The 20,062-nt window shown below is 53.5% G+C and overlaps 1 protein-coding gene across 2 annotated transcripts in view; it reads left to right on the top strand.

The window, feature by feature from the left end:
- LOC138527233 (galactoside alpha-(1,2)-fucosyltransferase 2-like) overlaps positions 1-20,062 on the top strand; it is a 117,229-nt gene that overhangs the window by 18,767 nt on the left and 78,400 nt on the right. The window contains exon 1 of one of the 2 annotated variants that reach the window (XM_069638351.1): positions 5,520-5,604. The exons of the other annotated variant lie outside the window; for it this stretch is intronic. The gene's annotated coding sequence lies outside the window, so the exon portion shown is untranslated. Of the gene's footprint in view, positions 1-5,519; positions 5,605-20,062 lie in introns of those variants that run through there. 2 annotated transcript variants of the gene reach the window in all.

The raw sequence follows: 20,062 nt of genomic DNA, 5'->3' as shown, positions 1-20,062 counted from the left end.
ATGTGCGGTGGTGTTGCATGAAAATCCATTGGTCCCACAGACCATCCTGTCCACGAGTGTCTCTGGGTACACCTCCGATGATCTCTATGCCTCAGGTGCTGAATCAGACATTGAAACAAATGTCCCGTCGCAGGTGAGTGTTTCTGGCAGGGATGCTGTTCTGTCCAATGCACCTGCACTGGGGGTAAACCCCTCAATGGCCCATTCAGTGTTGGAATGTCTGCCTGTGGCGGTTACAGATGCGGGGTCACACTCCCCTATTTGCTCTTGTTCCTGGGGCAGCAGATCAAAGGAGGAATGCAGTCCTGCAGCCCCAGGCAGTGCCAGCACAGCAAGGTGCACATCACCTTGGGGCCAACAGGTGTCGTGTCCGGCAACGCGGTGGCCGTTTGCCACCGGACAATACTGTGAGGGAGAACTCCATTTATGCAATTGCAGAACAACAGGGGGCATCATGTGAGATGATGGCTCAGGCTGTGGATAGGGTGGCCACTTCCATTCTCCCCCCCCAAAAGGCAGGTGGAGTTCCAGCAGCAGGCAATGCTGTCTACGTGCCGCTCACACAGGCAGGACATGTTGGCCACCAACAGGGACCGATGGGCTGAACTGGAGGCTCTGTGCACAGCCATATCTGCAGAGGCACGGGCCCACAGAGATGCCCTGATGGAAGAAAACAGCTCCCTCACAGCTACTCTGGGTGCACTTGAGGTGTACCAGAGTACAAGGTTAGAACAGCAGCTGGAGCAGCTAACACGCACAATCTCAGTTGAGCTCCAGGCAACCCGTGAGGAGATCCGTGCATAAAATGAGGCCTTGCAGGCAGAAGTCCGTGCTACCCGTGAGGTGCTGCATGGGGACCTCCGGACCATCATCCTGCAGAACCAAACCTTTCAAACCCGCATGCTTGCTGCCATGGAGGAGCATGCCAGGGCTTTGCATGGTCTGCTTCCCATACCACGCACACCTTCTAATGTAGCGGAGGGGGATGACAGCGACGGCAGTTCTCCCACTATCGGGTACCCCTGCAGGCCATGAGCACATGGAGGGTATTTTTATTTTTTCTCAACATCCACGCATGTGGGTGTTGGGTGCACCCTGCACCTCCTCCTCCCTCCTGGGTGGTTTCCCGCAAGTCGACCCATGGGCATTTTTGATTTCTTTTTTTTTCTTCTCTTTTTTGGTTTTTTATGCTTTTCAATTTTGAATTTGTTTCTATGGACTTTGGCGATGGACCACTTCTCATTTTTCATGTCTTGGATTCTGATTTTTCCTTAGATTTTACTTTCTTTTTCATATTGCATTAATTATTTCTTCATTTGCATGTGTGGTTTTCATTTTCGTCATTTTGTTCTCTTTTTAATACATTTCATAAATCTTCATTATTGGTGTGGTCTACTCTCATTGGTTTGGTGCATGTTTCTATGAGCATTGCCTCAGTCATGTGTTGCCACTTTGTGGCTCTGTAGGACATTTATTCATGGGCATGTCGGGGCCTGCTGGCAGGTTGCCGTCAATGGGGGTGGGGTGGAAGGACATGTGTTGCGGGACCTGCTGGCAGGTTGCCGTCAATGGGAGTGGGGTGGAGGGACATGAGTCGGGGCCTGCTGGTAGGTTCCCGTCAATGGGAGTGGGGTGGAGGGACATGTGTCGGGGCCTGCTGGCAGGTTGCCGTCAATGGGGGTGGGGTGGAGGGACATGAGTCGGGGCCTGCTGGCAGATTGCCATCTATGGGCGTGGGGTGGAGGGACATGTGTCGGGGCCTGCTGGCAGGTTGCCGTCAATGGGGGTGGGGTGGAGGAACATGAGTCGGGGCCTGCTGGCAGGTTGCCATTAATGGGGGTGGGGTGGAGGGACATATGTCGGGGCCTGCTGGCAGGTTGCCGTCAATGGGGGTGGGGTGGAGGGACATGTGTCGGGGCCTGCTGGCAGGAGCCCGTCACTGGTGGGGGGGACATGAGTCAGGGCCTGCTGGCACGTTGCTGTCAATGGGGGTGGGGTGGAGGGACATGTGTCGGGGCTTGCTGGCAGGTGCCCGTCACTGGTGGGGGGGACATGAGTGGGTGCCTGCTGGCAGGTGCCCGTCACTGGTGGGGGGGACTTGTGTTGGGGCTCACAAGTGCATGGTGCCATGTGGGCTGCCTGCAGGGCATGGTCAAGGTGGATGGGCTGCCTGCAGGGCATGCCCAGGGGTGTAGGGTAGTCCCCTGTGGTGTGGGCTGCCTGCAGGGCATGGTCAGGGTGGATGGGCTGCCTGCGGGGCATGCCCAGGGGTGTATGGTGGTCCCCCGTGGTGTGGGCTGCCTGCAGGGCATGGTCAGGGTGGATGGACTGCCTGCGGGGCATGGTCAGGGGTTGCAGGGGTCCCCCCTTTGGTGTGGGCTGCCTGCAGGGCATGGGGAGGGGTGATGGACTGGCTGCAGGGCATGGTCAGGGATGTTGGGGGGGCCCTGTGGTGTGGGCTGCCTGCAGGGCATGCCCAGTGGTGTATGGTGGTCCCCTGTGGTGTGGGCTGCCTGTGGGGCATGGGGAGGGGGGAGGGCACACCTGGGAGGGCCCGCACTGCCAATTTGCGTGCAAAGCTCACTCACGTACCCCGGAATACACTTACCCCGCTCCTGCCAGCGACATTGCGTGTAAAGCTCACTCACGTACCCCGGAATACACGTACCCCGCTCGCGCCAGCGAAATCGCGTGTAAAGCTCACTTGCGTACCCCAGAATACACGTAGCCCGCTCGCACCAGTGAAATCGTGTGTAAAGCTCACTCGCGTACCCCGGATTACACGTACCCCGCTCACGCCAGCAAAATCGCATGTAAAGCTCACTCGCGTACCCCGGAATACGCATACCCCACTTGTGCCAGCAAAATCGCATATAAAGCTCACTCGCGTAGCCCGGAATACACATAGCCCGCTCACGCAAGTGAAATCGCGTGTAAAGCTCACTCACGTATCCCAGAATACACGTAGCCCGCTCGCGCCAGCGAAATCGCGTCTAAAGCTCACTCGCGTACCCCGGAATACACTTACCCCGCTCCCGCCAGCGACATCACATGTTAAGCTTACTCGCGTACCCCGGAATACACGGACCCCGCTCGCGCCAGCGAAATTGCATGTAAAGCTCACTCGCATACCCCGGAATACACGTACCCCGCTCACGCCAGCGAAATCGCGTGTAAAGCTCACTCGCGTACCCCGGAATACATGTACCCCACTCGCGCCAGCAAAATCGCATGTAAAGCTCACTCCCGTACCCCGGAATACACATACCCCACTTTTGCCAGCGAAATTGCATGTAAAGCTCACTCGCGTACCCCTGAATACACGTAGCCCGCTCACGTGAGCGAAATCGCATGTAAAGCTCACTCCCGTACCCCGGAATACACGTACCCCGCTCCCGCCAGCGACATCGCGTGTTAAGCTTACTCGCGTACCCCGGAATACACGGACCCCGCTCGCGCCAGCAAAATCGCATGTAAAGCTCACTCGCGTATCCCGGAATACACGTACCCCGCTCCCACCAGCGACATCGCGCCAGCGACATTGCATGTAAAGCTCACTTGTGTACCCTCAGATTCGCGCACCAGTGTGGTGAGGAGCCACATTCACCCGCTGCAGGCAGCCCACACCACAGGCCCCCCCACTACACCCCTGACCATGCCCCGCAGGCAGCCCATCCACCCTGACCATGCCCTGCAGGCAGCCCACACCACAGAGGACCACCCTACACCCCTGACCATGCCCCGCAGGCAGCCCATCCACCCTGACCATGCCCTGCAGGCAGCCCACACCACTGGGGACCATCCTACACCCCTGGGCATGCCCCGCAGGTAGCCCACACCACAGGGGACCCCTACACCCTTGACCATGCCCTGCAGCCAGCCCATCACCCCTGACCATGCCCTGCAGGCAGCCCACACCACAGGCCCCCACTACACCCCTGACCATGCCCCGCAGGCAGTCCATCCACCCTGACCATGCCCTGCAGGTAGCCCACACCACGGGGGACCACCTTACACCCCTGGCCATGCCCTGCAGGCAGCCCACACCAAGGGGGACCTCCCTACACCCGTGGACATGCCCCGCAGGCAGCCCACACCACAGGGCCCCCCCTACACCCCAGAACATGCCCTGCAGCCAGACCATCACCCCTGACCATGCCCTGCAGGCAGCCCACACCACAGGGGACCACCCTACACCCCTGGGCATGCCCGGCAGGCAGCCCATCCACCCTGACCATGACCCGCATACAGCACATCACCCCTGACCATGACCCGCAGGCACCCCACACCACAGGGGGGACTTTTTCCACGCAATGTGCCTGGCGCAGGCGGAATACGCCTATTGTAGGGGGTGCGCAAGTTCATTTTCACGTGTTTTATCTGCCGCGAGCAGGGTACGCATAATTTTTCACGCGATTACAGTGTAGGGGACCTGTAAACTGGTCCAGAGTTAGCGAGGCCCTTTGCGCTGTACTGGGAATTTCTATGGCTTTTCCTTGCGCAAGGGGCGTTCTTGGGGGCGTAACTGGCGCTGCGGGATGTTCGCTGCGCCAAGGCTGCAAATGGCTTGGGAAATCCACAAATACTTGGTGCACCAGAATGCTGTTTGGCGCACACGGCTGGCGCACGCTGGTGCACGCTCCCTCTCTGCACTGCCCGCGTGCGCTATTTCTGCGCTGAATTCTATGAATTAACCACTTAATATTGGCTGTGGCATTTATGTTGCAAACGTCAAAAGGAAAAAAATGCCAAAACCTAGGGCCCAGTATTGGGGTATCAGTGCGGGTGCGACGTCTCAACAGCTCTGCGTCGCTTCTATCTCCCGCGCCAATACATGGTTAACCTTGTATCTAAGGAATCACTGTGTTCAGGGGTGAACTGGGAACCGAATGTGTATGGCACGCGAGAAAGCCAAACCTCACTAGGCAGAGCTTTGGGGGTCTCTGTCCAAGAAAGTTTTCAAGAATGGCTGCGAATAGCACATTTTAAAGCACATGTGTCCCTATACAAGCATGAAAAAGCCGACAAATATAACAAAAACGGTCTTGGTTTGGAAGCAAAACGCACACTCACATTTTCTATATTTCAGCTTTCCAACCGCCCTTCTCAACAATACTGTGTTTCAGATCCCAGCAAGTGCTGGTCGCCCTTCTCAACAATACTGTGTTTCAGATCCCAGCAAGTGCTGGTCATTGGGCCGGCTCTCGGCGGATCCGCGATCCGGCACCAGAAATGGAGCCGGATCTCGGGATCTGGCCAGAGTCAGCTGCCGAAGACCATGAACCGCGCTGGAATACGTTAAAAAAAAAAAAGAAAACGCCCGCGTCGGCAGCATTGCCCTTTATCGCAGGCTTTGGCACTGGTGTGTAATGCACAATGCTTGCACCACTATGCCCTGAACCCCTGTCATTCAAAGAGTGTTCACACTATAGCGGCGCCGGTCCTTAATGAATAATGAAACAAAAATACAAGAAACTGGCGTGGCGGAAAAGCTAGAGGTGGGGCAGAGGGTGGGGTAGATGCGAGAGAGGACAGGAGAGAGCACGCACTGTGAGGCGGCAAAAAGGGATGGACGGGCCAAAATTGGGAGGGGCTTTATCTGAGGTAAGTGAAATATGCCATTTCTTCCACGTATGAATGAACCCGTATTTGTTTTCTTAAAACGGGAATTCGACCAGGAAACAGCTAAACGAAGGCATTCCCTATAAGCGAGACTTTAACACGAGTACCCCGAGGGTGCTCTGCTGTTCCGAGTTTCGCTTTGGCAACGCGGCTAGAAAACGAATCGAAGTGAGCGAGGCGCGGTGCGTTTATGTTCCTTAAAGTGTTCCCAGGATTGGCAGATAAGGGAACCGAGACAGGGGGAGATACCGCGCAGTGATTCACCGAATCGGCGTGTCTGCTCCTGCTGAACTATTAACAATGTAATGGCACGAATGATTCTCCCCGAAGCTGAAAGGCAGAGTTCGGGGTCACTTGCGTTTCTCAGGCCGCGGTGCTATTTTGTGTGTAAAATGCGCACAGCGACCTGTGAAGTTCAAGACTAATAATATGTCTCCCCACATTAAATGGGAGTGCCCTGGAATCGGGGTGCACGGGAAACGCTTTTTGGCAGCACGGCATTTGTTCTCACCCAATGCACCGTGGCACATTAGCAGGACACCTGCACTGGGCGCCGAGAGGCTGTAGGAAACCTTAACGGCAGAAAGGTCTTCTTCTCTGCTTTGAATCAGCTGAAATAATATCACTCGACTAGTTGACCCGATTCTTGGTGAGCTAAACAAAAAGGCTGCTCTTTTTTTATTAAAGTATGAATCGGAGATTTACTTTTGCAGGTACAATTCTTTAAGTTTCTCCACCTACGTGGTCCAGTGGATACCAGCCCACATAGCCAGACTTAGCGCTTTACGTGGGATCAGAATCGAGGGGGGCTCTAATACGTTAGGATGCAATATTTGGGGCCAAAGGATCGTGCGCAGTCGCAAATCCCAAGTAGCTAAAAAAAGCTTTAAATGAGGAGTCGCCTGTGTAATTAAAGTGGTGACTTAACAGAGCCAATCGAGTTTCCACGTGTGAAATGAAAGCGCAACAATTCTTGGTCAAACGATGTATTTCAATATAGTTAATGTGTGTACATAGTTTGACCAAAATAAATATATTCAAATATGAAACAGAACATCAAATCAAAAGGGGGTCAGTACAGCATGCAATCCCACAGTTCTTCAGAAAGCAATCCATTATTCATACATCCTAATTGAAGGAATTCTAATGATAATACTTTAATGAAACAATGTTTTCTCTTGTAATTTCCCTTTCCTGTTTGCAAAGTACCTAATTTCACATTTCTTTAACTGATGTTGTGATTCGAAACATTACCAAAGGTGACATTTACTGGCAAAGAGCAGTATTGCCACTCACTTTTTTAAAAGAAATTTGGTGACAAAGGTCCGTTTGGGGAGCCCGGGCAGAGCCCTGGCTCAGGGGCAATATTGGGAGACTGCCAGGGCTGAGTCCAGACTAGCCCTGGCCCACTTAAAGCCCAGTTTAGATCCCTGCCTTATATGGCTGCCAGGCACTCTGTTGGCCACAGCCTACAGTGCACAGGGACTTGCTCACTAGCATATTTAAGTTTGCCTAAATATATTGTCAACCGCACTGTTTTGGTTAGCCGCCAAGTACATGGAGCTGTCCTGTAAGTGCACCATCCCAGCATAAATAGGTTGTTGTGTCCAGCAAAAATAACATGCGTGACACAGCAATCTGTGCACAGAACGTGCAGGTCCCTGTGCCCTTCTGGCCGCAGCCATCAAAGCCATAAAAGGCGTGCCTAACGGCCAGTGCCAAGCGTGCTGCACCAAAGCACAAGGCACCGTGATTGTGGGGCGGGCGGAAAAACACACCCCGGGAAAGCACCTCACCTGGGACGACGAGCATCCGGGCACTGACCTTAAAAGAGCTCTCAAGTGTCCCCAAACCATGCTTGAGACAGTCATCCAGTCTTGTTACTTTCTTTATACATTGGAAATTGTCGTTTTTTCTTTCCCATTTTAAATGAAGGAAAGCTACAAGTCCCTGAATTTCATGAAACAACAGCACTGAATAACTTTTTGATGCACAACATGGGAACACTTGAAGGCGGCTTAACACCTTCGCTTAATGCAAAAACTGGACCAGAAGCCCTGCCCGCAAATTAATTGACTCCATCCCTCCGTTATCCCAGGTGATGATAGGTAATGTGTGGTTGGTTTGGTTTATTATGTTTTAAGATCTATGTGTTCACTCAATTGCCACATTAGATGGGAAGTTAAGTCTTGGCATACAGACTATTAATGTAACATAGCATGGCATGTTTTAGTTGTACTGTTAACAATATCGAATTCCCTGGCCAATACTGAGAGCTCTTAAAGCCATTACCTCCATGTCCCTCTCCTTCGACCCAGTACTTACCTTTGAGTATGCTCCATGTTCACAGGAGCTTTTTTCAAGCTCACCTCCACTGGCCCCTCACCTCACAGGAGGTATAGCCTCCTACTTACACACCACACAGCAGCTCTTTTGTTCCTGCCAGAACCACTGGATCCTTTCCATGCTGGGCGTGTGAGGCGCAACGGTTGGTGATCCTCGCTCGGCAGCTCCACTGTGGGGCTTGGATGCTGGCCGGGCACAGGATTCCCGTCGGGCTCCCTGCAGGGCTTTGAGGTCCGGTGGATGGGTGTGCGGTATCCTCGGGCAATGTGAGGTGGGCCCGTTGGCCAATGGGCATGGTCCATATCTGGTTTTATGGCAGGGGGGTTCCGGGCCTTGCCCTGAGACTCTGGTAAGTCTGGGTTGGGGGTGGTGGCGAGGGTTCTGGTTTCACAGCTTTCGCCACTGCGCCTCCTGGAACCCTATGGCTCATGTTGGACAGAGGCAGGGCAGGGGCTGCCTCCTGTGCTCTTTTGGTGTGGTTCGTGGCGCACAGGTGCCCTCAAGAAAACCTACTTGGAGTCTCATCTGGCTTTCAGGTCCAAAACCTATGGGTCCTACCCTGCAGACAGTGTGTTGGCTGGCTTACAGACACTGCAGCACTCTCCGGATGATGGCACTGGCTGTTCCCAGCTCCTGCCGGACATGCAGCATCAGACCAAGTACATTTCGGACCTGTTTCATGATGGTGTGTGGGGGCCTGCAGTTTCCTTCAGCGCCACCGTCTATGGCAGGCAGCATTTGTGTGTTCTGGATCGGAGTGCGGAGGGATCCCAGAAGCCCGCTGTGTTGAAGCGTCCATTTGAAGGTTGGAAGTTGTTTGGGGATACTCTGGGTTCTAAAGCGTTCACAGGTGCTTAAGGCACACAATCATGCAGACAAATTGAGGAAGAAAGTGTCATCTGTGTCAGCCGGGAGTTTTCAGCCTCTTTGCAAGTCTTATGATCCTCGTCCCCGGATTGATCGTAAGAAGCCGGGTTTCCTGGTTCCGGTCCATCATCCCAGATCCCCTCCTTAGTCTCAGAAGTCCTGATGCTCACTGTGGGCTGGTGGGAGGGTGTTTGCCTCGCTTTTCCATGATCTGAGACCTCTTGGCATTCGACGCCTGGGCTCATTGCACTGTTCGCCTGGGAAACCGGCTGGACTTTGTTTCTCTTCCTCTGGAGTACGGTCTCCGGTTGACTCCTCTTCCCAGGGACGTCTGTCACCATGTGGCCTGGCGCATTGCCCTACCAGGACAGTGGTCTAAGTGTATGAAAAAACGTAGTGGAACTATGTTCCCTGCTGGCTTGTATCCGCTCCCCACAAACCCCATTGCACGCCCCTCCCACGCGCCACAAATCCCTAACAAATGCACCTGCTGTTTAAGGGAACGTTCAATGCAGTGCACTGAAGTGCAAGTTTCAACTTCTTCTTACAGTTTTACTTTAAAACAAAACAATTCCGGAACATTTTCTTTTTTGAATAAAAGTATAGAAACAGTGAAACGTAATTTAAAAAAGTAGAGGAGCACTGCTCCCGACTGCATACACCCACTTCGACCACTGCTCCAGGACCTTCTTCAGAAGCCGGTCATTGTCTGGGCCAGTGGGGGACAGGTTTCTATTCCACAGTGTTTCTGGTCCCCAAGCCAGGAGGGTTCTCCTTCCGGCTCTTCCTCAATCTACGGGGCCTGAATGCTTTTGTTCTGATGCAGCGCTTCAATATGGAGACCCTGCAGTCATCATCCTGGCTGTGTCCCGGGGTGACTGATGGGTTTCTCTAGACCTGCAGGACGCATATTAGCATGTCCCGATATTTTGCAGTCATCAGCATTTCCTGCGGTTCGCTGTGGGGCAGGAGCATTCTCATTTCTGTGTTCTGTCCTTCGGTTTCAAGTCTGTTCCATGGGTCTTCCTGAAGTTGCTGGCTCCCTGGGTGACTTACTTGCACCTGGTCTGTATTCAGGTGTACTCCTACTTGGCTGATTGGATGATCAAGGCTGGGTCTCGGCTCCAGGTGTTGGCCTATCTTTAGGTTGTCTGCCGGTACCTGGTCCGGTGTGTTTCTTTGCTCAATCTCCCAAAGTTGCACTTGTCCCCCTCTCAGACTCTCCAGTTCATCAGTGCACTCAGGAGGGGATGGTCCAGCTGCCGCTGGACAGGGCCTCATGGCTCCTATCACTCTTGAGGTATCTTTTCACAGGAACTGGGCTACGGCCAGGAACTGGTTGTGTCTCCAGGGTCAAATGACTTCCTGTGTCTTTGTGGTCCAATGGGAACCACTGCTTTTGAGACTGTTGGTGCGTCATCTGCTGTCCCATTGGCACCCGGCATCCCTTCAATACGACTCTTTGATCCTGGTCACGTCTGCCCTCCAGAAGTCTCTTTGCTGCTGATTGGTCAGGTCCCATCTCCTTAGGGGTGTGCACTTGTCCCCGGCCTTGCTGATCATTCATACCACCGATGCCAGCAGCCTGGGCAGAGGGGCAACCCTCCAGGACTTTTCTCATCAGGTGAAGTGGTCTCTTCAGGACAAGATGCGGTCCTTCAATTGGAAGGAGTTGGCTGCTGCTCTGAGGGCTTTGGTGGTCTTCAGACCTTCGATCCTGAGGAAGAATGTTCTGGTTCAGATGGACAATACCACAGCTCTGGCGAATACCAACCACAAGGTGGTACGGGGTCCCGCTACCTGGAGGATCTGCCGTTGTCCATTAGGTCCTGGGCCGAGGCTCGCCTTGTCTCCTTGTGGCTAGTCCATATCCGGGGGGTGGACAGTGTGACTGCGGACCGGCTCAGCAGGGTGTTTTCGGTCTCGGGGGAGACGTTCCTATGCACCAAGCTTTTTCAGGAGGTGTGTCAGTGGTTCGGGCCTACCTGGGTGGACCTCTTTGCCACCCCCTGCAACACTCAGCTTCCCTGGTTTTGTTTGCGGATTCCGGCCCCAGGGCCCAGGGTGGTGGACTCTCTTTCCTTGGCTTAGCTGCTGGAGTTTCTTTATGCTTTTTCCCCGGTTCCCCTGGTTACCATGGTCATCAGCAAGATCATGGTGTCTCTGGGGGTGTTTGTCCTGGTGGACCCTTGCTGGCCTCTGAGGGGGTGGTTCCCGAGTCTTCTAGGGATGCAGTACACTCCTGCATGGGTGTTGTCCAGTTGGCCGACTCTGTTGCGGAGGGTGTCAGTCCCCACTTATCATCTGATGGGGGGTCAGGAAACTGAGAATTGGGGGCTGCAGGCATTAGGACTTTCGGCCACTATGGCTGGGATGGTTCAATACAACTCTTTGATCCAGGTCACCTCTCCCCTACAGAAGCCTCTTCGCTGGTGGTTGGTCAGGTCCCATCTCCGGAGGGATGTGCCCTTGTCCCGGCCTTGCTGATCATTCTTACCACCGATGCCAGCGGCTTGGGCTGGGGAGCAACTCTCCAGGGCTTGTCTCATCAGGCAAAGTGGCCTCTTAAGACCAAAGGCAGGTCCTCAAATTGGAAGGAGTTGGCTGCTGTTCTGAGGACTTTGGTGGTCTTCAGACCTTCGATCCTGGGGAAGGATGTTCTGGTATGGACAGACAATACCAGACCTCTGGCTTATGCCAACCATCAGGCGTTACAGGGTCCCACCCTCTGAAGGATCTGGCATTGTCCATCATGGCCTGGGCTGAGGCTCGCCTTGTCTCCTTGTGGGCAGTCCATATCCGGCGGGCAGATGATGTGACTTCAGACTAGCTCAGCAGGGTGTTTCCGTTCTCAGGGGAGATGTCTCTATGCACTGAGGCTTTTCAGGAGGTGTGTCAGCGGTTCGGGCATCCCTGGATGGACCTATTTGCCTCCCCCTGCAACACTCAGTTTACCTGTTTTTTTGTTTGCGGACTCCGTCCCCAAGGCCCAGGGTGGTGGACTCTCTTTCCTGGCCTAACTGCCGGAGCTTCTTTATACTTTCGCCCCAGTTCTCCTGATTCCGAGGGTTATCAGCAAGATCAGGGTGTCTCCGGGGGTGTTTGTCTTGGCAGACTCTTACTGGCCTCTGAGGGGGTGGTTGAACAACTCTGTTGCAGAGGGGTTGATCCCCACTTCTCGTCCATTGGGGGTTCAGGAAACTGAGGGATTTGGTCTGCATGTGTTATGACTTTCGGCCAATGTGGCTGGGATGGTCCAGGGGCTGCATTGGTCCTCTATGCTTAAGTCTTATGACCGTCATTGGGCTAATTATTTTACATGGTGTTCCCCGAGGGGTGTGAAGGCGCTGATCTGTGGTCTGCCGAACATTTTGCAGTTTCTCCATGAAGTGGCTGAGAAGGGGTTTACAGTCTCTACTCTCAGGGGCATCGCTCTCTTCAGCTGTACACAGAATATAACACATTGGTGAAAGCCAAAACACACAATAAGGAAGGCTTGTGGCAGGGGTTATTGTGGTTTAAAGTTCATACTGCAGCTCACATTAACTACAATGTGCACACATTTAAGCTGACTAGAGTGTACAATAAGGTCACTCACCACATATAATGCTTCTCATTGTTTCTACGGGTTGTATGTGCCAAGTGCAGAGCTTTCTGTTGCTCACTAGAGAGGGAGTCAATTTCTGTTTATATTTTTTCTTCACTATGGTAGGCTTGCATTGGTGCAGCCAGTCTAGATGTATTTATTGACTGTGGCGGGGCATTTTTTACTGGCCTAAAGGGTAAAGCCAACATGATGAGTGTTTTTATATTATGTTTTGTTATGTTATATGGATTTATAACGCACTTCTACCACCCAGGGGCAGTCTCGACTCTGCACGAGATGGGGGTGGGGAGGTTAGTGAGGATAGGATGAGAGGATAGGTTCAGAACCAGGAGGAATTGGCATCTGTGAGTGTTGTTTTACATGTGGGAGTTGGTGCGGGAGGCCCCATGCGTTGTAACTGTATGAGTAAGATGTATTGCCTCGGTGTGTGATAGTGTTTGTGTTAGTTTGGTATGTTGTGGTGGGTTGTGGTTGTGTGCACTGGTTAGATGGTGTCCATAAGGGCCCCAGAGTCGTGGTTGGCCATAGCTGTAAGACTATCTGGTGTCTTGGTGTGTGTACTCGTGTTGTTGACGGTTTTGTGGACTATGTGGGGTGATTCACTCTGGGTGTGCTTGCAGCATCTCAGAGATGATGGGTGTGAACATAGAATTGATTCTTTGTAGTGGCCTTGGTTATGTTGGAGGAGCAGGACGGGGACGTGGGTAAGTATGTCGGTTTGTTGGAGACACTGGTCTGACATTTTGGTTGCCGCTTGATGGTATCTAGCCAGGTCCTTGGTTGTGGTTCGTTGGCCCATCTCACCTCCACTCTAGTTGTTTGTCTGTGATGTTATTGGTGCTGGTGTCCCTTTGCGATTGTCATTGTCTGAAAAATAGCCAGGTTTTGAGTTGTTTCCTGAAGGTGATGTGGTCTTCTGTGGTTCTAATTTCTTTGGGCATGGGGTTGCAGGGGTTAGTAATTAGACGTCAGAACACTGTTACCGCCGAATTTCCTTTTTTTGTAATGTTTTGTCGCTATTTGTAGGTTGTTGCTGGATCTTAGGTCACTTCTTGGGCGGTACCGGCTGTCATACTGGTGTACATTGGTGCAGCCTATCTGGCTATAGTATTCTATTGTGGCATGGCTTTTTTTACCGGCAAAGCAAACAGCATTATGTTCTTATAGGGTAATATTGGCATATATTGGTGCAGCCTGCCTGGACATTTATTGTAATAGCCAACTTAACATTTCTTTTTCATTAGTTACTTTATTTCGGTAGCAAAAACCATAATAGTATGCAGCAACAGTAAAAAAAACTTGACCATACATAATCACAATAAGAACTGATGACAATCATTAAACAATTCAGTAGCGTGCCGTACATTTATAGGTATTACCCAAATTGTTCATTCACAATTGTTCGAATGAACAATTGACCGAATTTAAAGGGTCACAATTGACCTTTTCACAATTGACCGTATATATATATATATATATATATATATATATATATATATATATATATCTGTTTGGTAATATATATTTATTTATATATATAGGGGCTTTGGGGGGTTTGGCGTTAGGTGGGGGGTTGTGGGGGGTTTCCCCCCACATATATGTTATAATTGACCTTCACAATTCGGTCAATTGTGAAAAGCTCAATTGTAATTCGAACAGTTGTAAAACGAACAATTCGTATACAACCCATTTATAATAAAGTAATTGACTTGGGCCTAATTTCACCTGGTTTAGTAAAAATAATGACATCCTACAGGACAAATAAAACACCTCACTGGCCATGATAACAATTCATTAAGAGGGTAATTCATAGAAATTCTCACAAAAGCGGTGCACGCGGCTGGCGCACAGTGTACCCGTGCAAATGTCTGCGCCAGCCGCGTGCGCTAAAATCGATTTCCGTGCACAGCGTATTCATGGATTTTAGGCTCCAAAAGCAGCCGTGGCGCAGAGTGGCGCAGCAACCCTGCAGCAGCGCCAGTTACGCCCCCAAGAACACCCTCGTGCAAGGAAAAGCCATCAAAATCCCCAATCCAGCGCAAAGGGCTGCGCCAAACCTGGACCAGTTTACCGGACTGCCAAACAGCAAACGCCAAGCGGGGAACGTGTATTACGGGTTTCGCGGTAACTTCCACACGCAAAAGTGCCTGTGCGAGTGGGGTACGTGTATAACTGTTGTTCGCGTGAATTTTTACACGCGATTGGCCTGGGTACGTGTATTTCAGAGGTGCGTGGGAAGTTTTACACGCAAAATGGCCTGTGCGAGTGGGGTACGTGTATTCCTGGGGTTCGAGTGAAGTTTCACACGCGATAGGCCATGGGCGAGTGGGGTACGTGTATTTCAGGGGTGCGCATGAAGTTTCACATGCGAATGGGCTGGGTACGTGTATTTCAGGGGTGCGCGGGAAGTTTCACACGCGAAAGGGCTGGGTACGTGTATTTCAGGGGTGCGCGGGAAGTTTTACACATGATCGGGCCTGGGGGAGCGGGGTACTTGTATTTCAAGGGGCTTGCGGGCGGTTACACACGCGATCGGGCCTGGGGGAGCGGGGTACATGTATTCCTGGGGTTCGCGTGAAGTTTCACACGTGATAGGCCATGGGCGAGTGGGGTAGGTGTATTTCAGGGGCTCGCCGGTGGTTTCACACGCGATCGGGCCTGATGGAGCGGGGTACGTGTATTTCAGGGGCTCGCGGGTGGTTTCACACGCGACCGGGCCTGGGGGAGCGGGGTACGTGTATTTCAGGGGCTCGCTGGTGGTTTCACACGCGATCGGGCCTGGGGGAGAGGGGTACGTGTATTTCAGGGGCTCGCGGGTGGTTTCACACGCGATCGGACCTGGGGGAGCGGGGTACCACTCACCTTCTGCCTTGCGTGTAGAAGAACGCGTAGCCAACACCCACCCGCTGTGAAGTAATAGCGTGTGAACCCCAACACCTGGAAAACACACGCACCGCACCCCACAAAAAGCACGTACAGAGCAATGGAAAGGCACGTGGGATCTTCAAGCCCTGCCAGGGCAACGCCCGTGCGCAATACGTCACAGACACGCTTACGCGCTAAAGGCCTTTGGTCCAATGAAATCGTGTATGCGTGCTGACGCGCTTACGCGCTAAGGCCCTTTCCTCGAATTACACGCTGACGTGCAAGATTTTCACGTGCCAAATCACTCCGTATCAAGCTGGCCACGCATAAGCACACGGAAGACCACGCTCCTGCCCAGAAGGCCGAATCACTTCCCCCCAGAGCCCCGAGCAGCCTCCCACCTGCCATCTGCTGCTGCCTGACTGGCTGCTGCCCACGTGCCCTGCTATTTGCTGCCTGTACATCAGCCAGGGGTGCAGTTGCTGATGCAGCTGAACCCCTGCTGGAACCGAAGACTCCCGACTGGGATTACATCGCTCCACAGCCCAGCCCCAGGACCCAGTTGCCCACCCACTCCTGCCTCTGGGGTTGCCATGTCGGGCACCACACCATCTGGCAGCACTGGCAACCCCCAGCCAGAGAGGCAGAGGGCCACCAGCTTCAGTGCCACCGAAGTTGGTGTCCTGGTGGAGCAAGTCCTGGGGCAGTATGATGCCCTCTACGGAAGTTTGCGCACTGACAAGGAAGGACGGACCAGGATCTGGACGGACATCGTGACTGCCATCAACGCGGAGGGGGTGGCAGTCCGCGACTTCGAACATGTCAAGAAGCGCTGGGAGGACTTCAGGTCCAGGACCCTCAACAAGGCCCGGCGCCTCGTGAAGCCAGCGGATGATAAGGGGCGCCGGGGCCACCTGTCAGAACATCAGATGAGGGTCCTGGAACGCATATCCCCAGCGCTCCATGTCCAGGTCCTTGAGAGGCAGTCCTGTCTGGAGTCGAGCGGTAAGTGTACATGCATACTGATTGTAAGCTGTGCGTGTGGTGGTGTGCCTTTAGTGTGCAGGTTGCACATGTGTTTTTGGAGGGCCATGTATGGATGTGTATGTACAGGGCCGTGGGGCTAACACATGCGAGTCCTCTCTTGTGTGAGACACATTGATGGTGCATGTGTGTGTAAGCTTGCATGCCAAATGCAGATGTCTGAGCACACATGTTTGAATGACTGTGTATGTAAGTTGTCATGGTTGTGGTGTCACACATGGATGTCGGTTTCAGCTGCATGTATCTGCACCGTGTACATGTGCATGTGTGTGTATTTCACAAGGGTGCAACAGTGATGCAACATGGATGCTTGGGACACTGATATGTAGGAGACTGATTGCCTGATGTGGCATGGGTGCAAATCTCATCACTGCGACAGTTGGTGGAGGTGTACACATGCATGTAGGTGTGGTGGCGTGTGTGCATGTCTAGTGCACTCCTTGTGTTTCATGTGATGTCTGGCTCACCTTTGGCTGCTCATGCGGTTGTATGTGTATGGATGTTGCTAGCTGTTGCCATATGGCTGTGGAATTGCTCATGTGTGTGAGTTGACATGCCATGTGTGTTGGGGATTGTGATGCCATGTCTGCAGTCTGACACTGCCACTCATGTGCAACTGTCATGTGTGTATCAGTCCGTTGTACAGTGTCATGATGCCTGTCTCCTATCTCTCCCTGTCTGCAGCGTCAACTGATGAAGAGAGCGGAGAGGGTGCTGTGGAGCACAGCGGCGGGGATCACACCACCAGCCGGAGACGCAAGGCCCGGATCCCCTCCCATGTTGTCATCTTGTCGGGGAGTGAGGAGTCCGGTGCCGCATCACAGGCCACAGCTGCCGAGGGAAGGTCCAAGAGGCGGAGGTCGGAGTTGGACTCCTCGACAGCAGAAGGGGCAGCTGAGACCCCACAGGGTCCGACGGCGGAAGATGCCACAGAGTCATCCAGGTTGGTGGGGGGTTTGGTGGAGGAGGAGGCCGTGCAAGGGACAGAGACGGGGTCTGGAGGTGGGGATTCCTTTGGTGCTAGTGGTGCAGCGCAGGGGCAGGGACAGGAGGCAGCACAGGCCGACGCGGAGGTGCCTGTGTGTAATCCTGTCCCCGATCCTGTGACTGCATCATCCTGCACCAGCAGGGATGCCTCCGTCCAGACCCGTTTTCAGGGAGGGGATGAGCTTACAACAACTGGCCTTCCTCTCTCTGCGGACGTGGCTATACGGGACCGGGTTGAGCCTGTCCTGGGTGGGGTGGCGATGCGTCAACGGGCCATGCAAGGTGACCTGCAGTCTTTTCATGGGGAGACTGCACGTCATCTCGAATGGCTCGTTGACCACGTCAGCCTACTGGGACAGGTCACCCAGGCCGGATTCCTCCGTTTACTGGAACTTATTTCGACCCCCTCCTCACCTGAACCCCCTATGCGCCAGTCGTCCTCCGTGCCATCTTCCCACCCATGTATCACCTGGGTGCCCTGTGGAGCTGCCTCTGACCGTGCAGCCAGGCTGGTGGAGGAAAGATCCCTGCCACAGTCGGGAGTCGGACGTCCAGCAGGGGTGGCCACCTCAACAACTGCACCCCAGCCGGAGGAGGATGTGCAGGCAGCAGGAGCCAGGGCACAGGCACAGGCACAGCAGCAGCAGCGGCAACAAGGTGGGAGCCATGATGGCTCGGGGCCTTCGACATCGGAGGGGCAGGCATCGGCCAGAGGGCAAGAGGACCCAGGATGGGAAGTGTCTTCCATGTGGCAGCGGTTGGGCCACGCCATAGATGCGGATCAGCAGCGGGCGGAAGAGGCAGGGCTCACAATGGTCAGGGCGGAGAACTCCATGCGGAGGGCCCTGAGGCAGGCCGAGTGCCTCGAGGCCATTCGCAGGGACCTGGGGGTCCGGATGTCATCGTCCCTGCGAACCCTCGGGGCCATGGAAGTGGACCGCCTCCGGGACATCGAGCAGGAGTTCGATGATGCCCTGGCCCGGGAAATCAGGAAGTGAGCCATCGGACTAGCCCGCTGCCATTGTATATAGTTAATTAGTGTTAGGTTTCCTTTTGGTTTTCATTTCATTTGGGGCGCTTGGACAATGCCCCACCTTTTTGTATATAGTTTTTTTCGTAGGTAGTTTCTTAGGTAGGTTTCTTTTCTTTCGTCGGGCTCATGGACCCTTGACCATTGCTTGTAAATAGTTGGACATTGGATTCATGTGGACTTATTATTTGGATTTCACCATGGAGCAATGGATTTTACTTTTTACGTTTCCTTTGGATTTGATTTGGTGGACGGAGAGTTTGGACAATGGATCATTAGGATTTCTTTGGATTGCTTATACTTTTCTTTTTCATTCTTTTTCTTTTTATACATTGATTTTGGTCATGATACATTTTTATATTTTACTTCCATGTGTGTGATTTGCTCATTGGGTTCATGCATGTCAAAATGTGGGTTTACAGTATCAATGGCAACCAGTGTGTGTTTGTGACGGACATGTGTTGATGTACATAGTTGACTTCTGTCTTGAGATGGTCAAGTCAGTGTGGGGTGGATTGGGAAGATCATTGCGTGTCAAGACTGGGGTGGCGTTCTGTGGTATTTTGGTGGACATGAGGCCCATGATTGTGAATCTTCATGTCATGTTGGGGGGGACATGAGTGGGGGCCTGCTGGCAGGTGCCCATGACTGCTTGGGGGTGGGGGTGCAGGGGGACATGTGTGGGGGCCTGCTGGCAGGTGCCCCTGACTGCTGGGGGGTGGGGGTGCAGGGGGACATGTGTGGGGGCCTGCTGGCAGGTGCTCCTGACTGCTGGGGGGTGGGGGTGCAGGGGGACATGTGTGGGGGCCTGCTGGCAGGTGCCCCTGACTGCTGGGGGGTGGGTGTGCTGGGAGACATGAGTTGGTGATCATATTGCAACGTGACATGTGGCTTGGCTGGGGGGCATGCCCATGGTGGATGGGCTGCCTGCGGGACATGACCAGGGGTGCAGGGTAGTCCCCTGTGGTGTGGGCTGCCTGCAGGGGCCGTGGAGGGGGTAGAGGGGCCACCTGCCCACACTGCCAATTCACGTGTGAGACTTCCCGCGCACCCCTGAAATACACGTACCCAGGCCATTCACATGTAAAACTTCACGCGCACCCCTGTAATACACGTACCCAGCCCATTCGCGTGTAAAACTTCACGCGCACCCCTGAAATACACGTACCCAGCCTATTCGCGTGTGAAACTTCCCGCGCACCCCTGAAATACAAGTACCCAGGCCAATCGCGTGTGAAACTTCCAGCGCACCCCTGAAATACACGTACCCAGGCCAATCGCGTGTGAAACTATCCGCGAACCCCTGAAATACACGTACCCCACTCGCCCAGGCCCAATCGCGTGTGAAACTTCCCGCGCACCCCTGAAATACACGTACCCAGGCCAATCGCGTGTGAAACTACCCGCGAACCCTTGAAATACACGTACCCCACTCGCCCAGGCCCAATCGCGTGTGTAACTTCCCACGCACCCCTGAAATACACGTACCCAGGCCAATCGCGTGTGAAACTTCCCGCGAACCCCAGGAATACATGTACCCCACTCGCCCAGGCCCAATCGCGTGTGAAACTTCCCGCGCACCCCTGAAATACACGTACCCCACTCGCCCAGGCCCAATCGCATGTGAAACTTCCCGCGTACCCCTGAAATACACGTACCCAGGCCAATCGCGTGTGAAACTACCCGCGAACCCC

The sequence above is a fragment of the Ambystoma mexicanum genome, chromosome 1q, assembly GCF_040938575.1.
Source record: "Ambystoma mexicanum isolate Mex_15411 chromosome 1q, UKY_AmexF1_1, whole genome shotgun sequence".
Classification (NCBI taxonomy): Eukaryota; Metazoa; Chordata; class Amphibia; order Caudata; family Ambystomatidae; genus Ambystoma; species Ambystoma mexicanum.
This window is presented reverse-complemented; position numbering and strand designations above follow the sequence as displayed.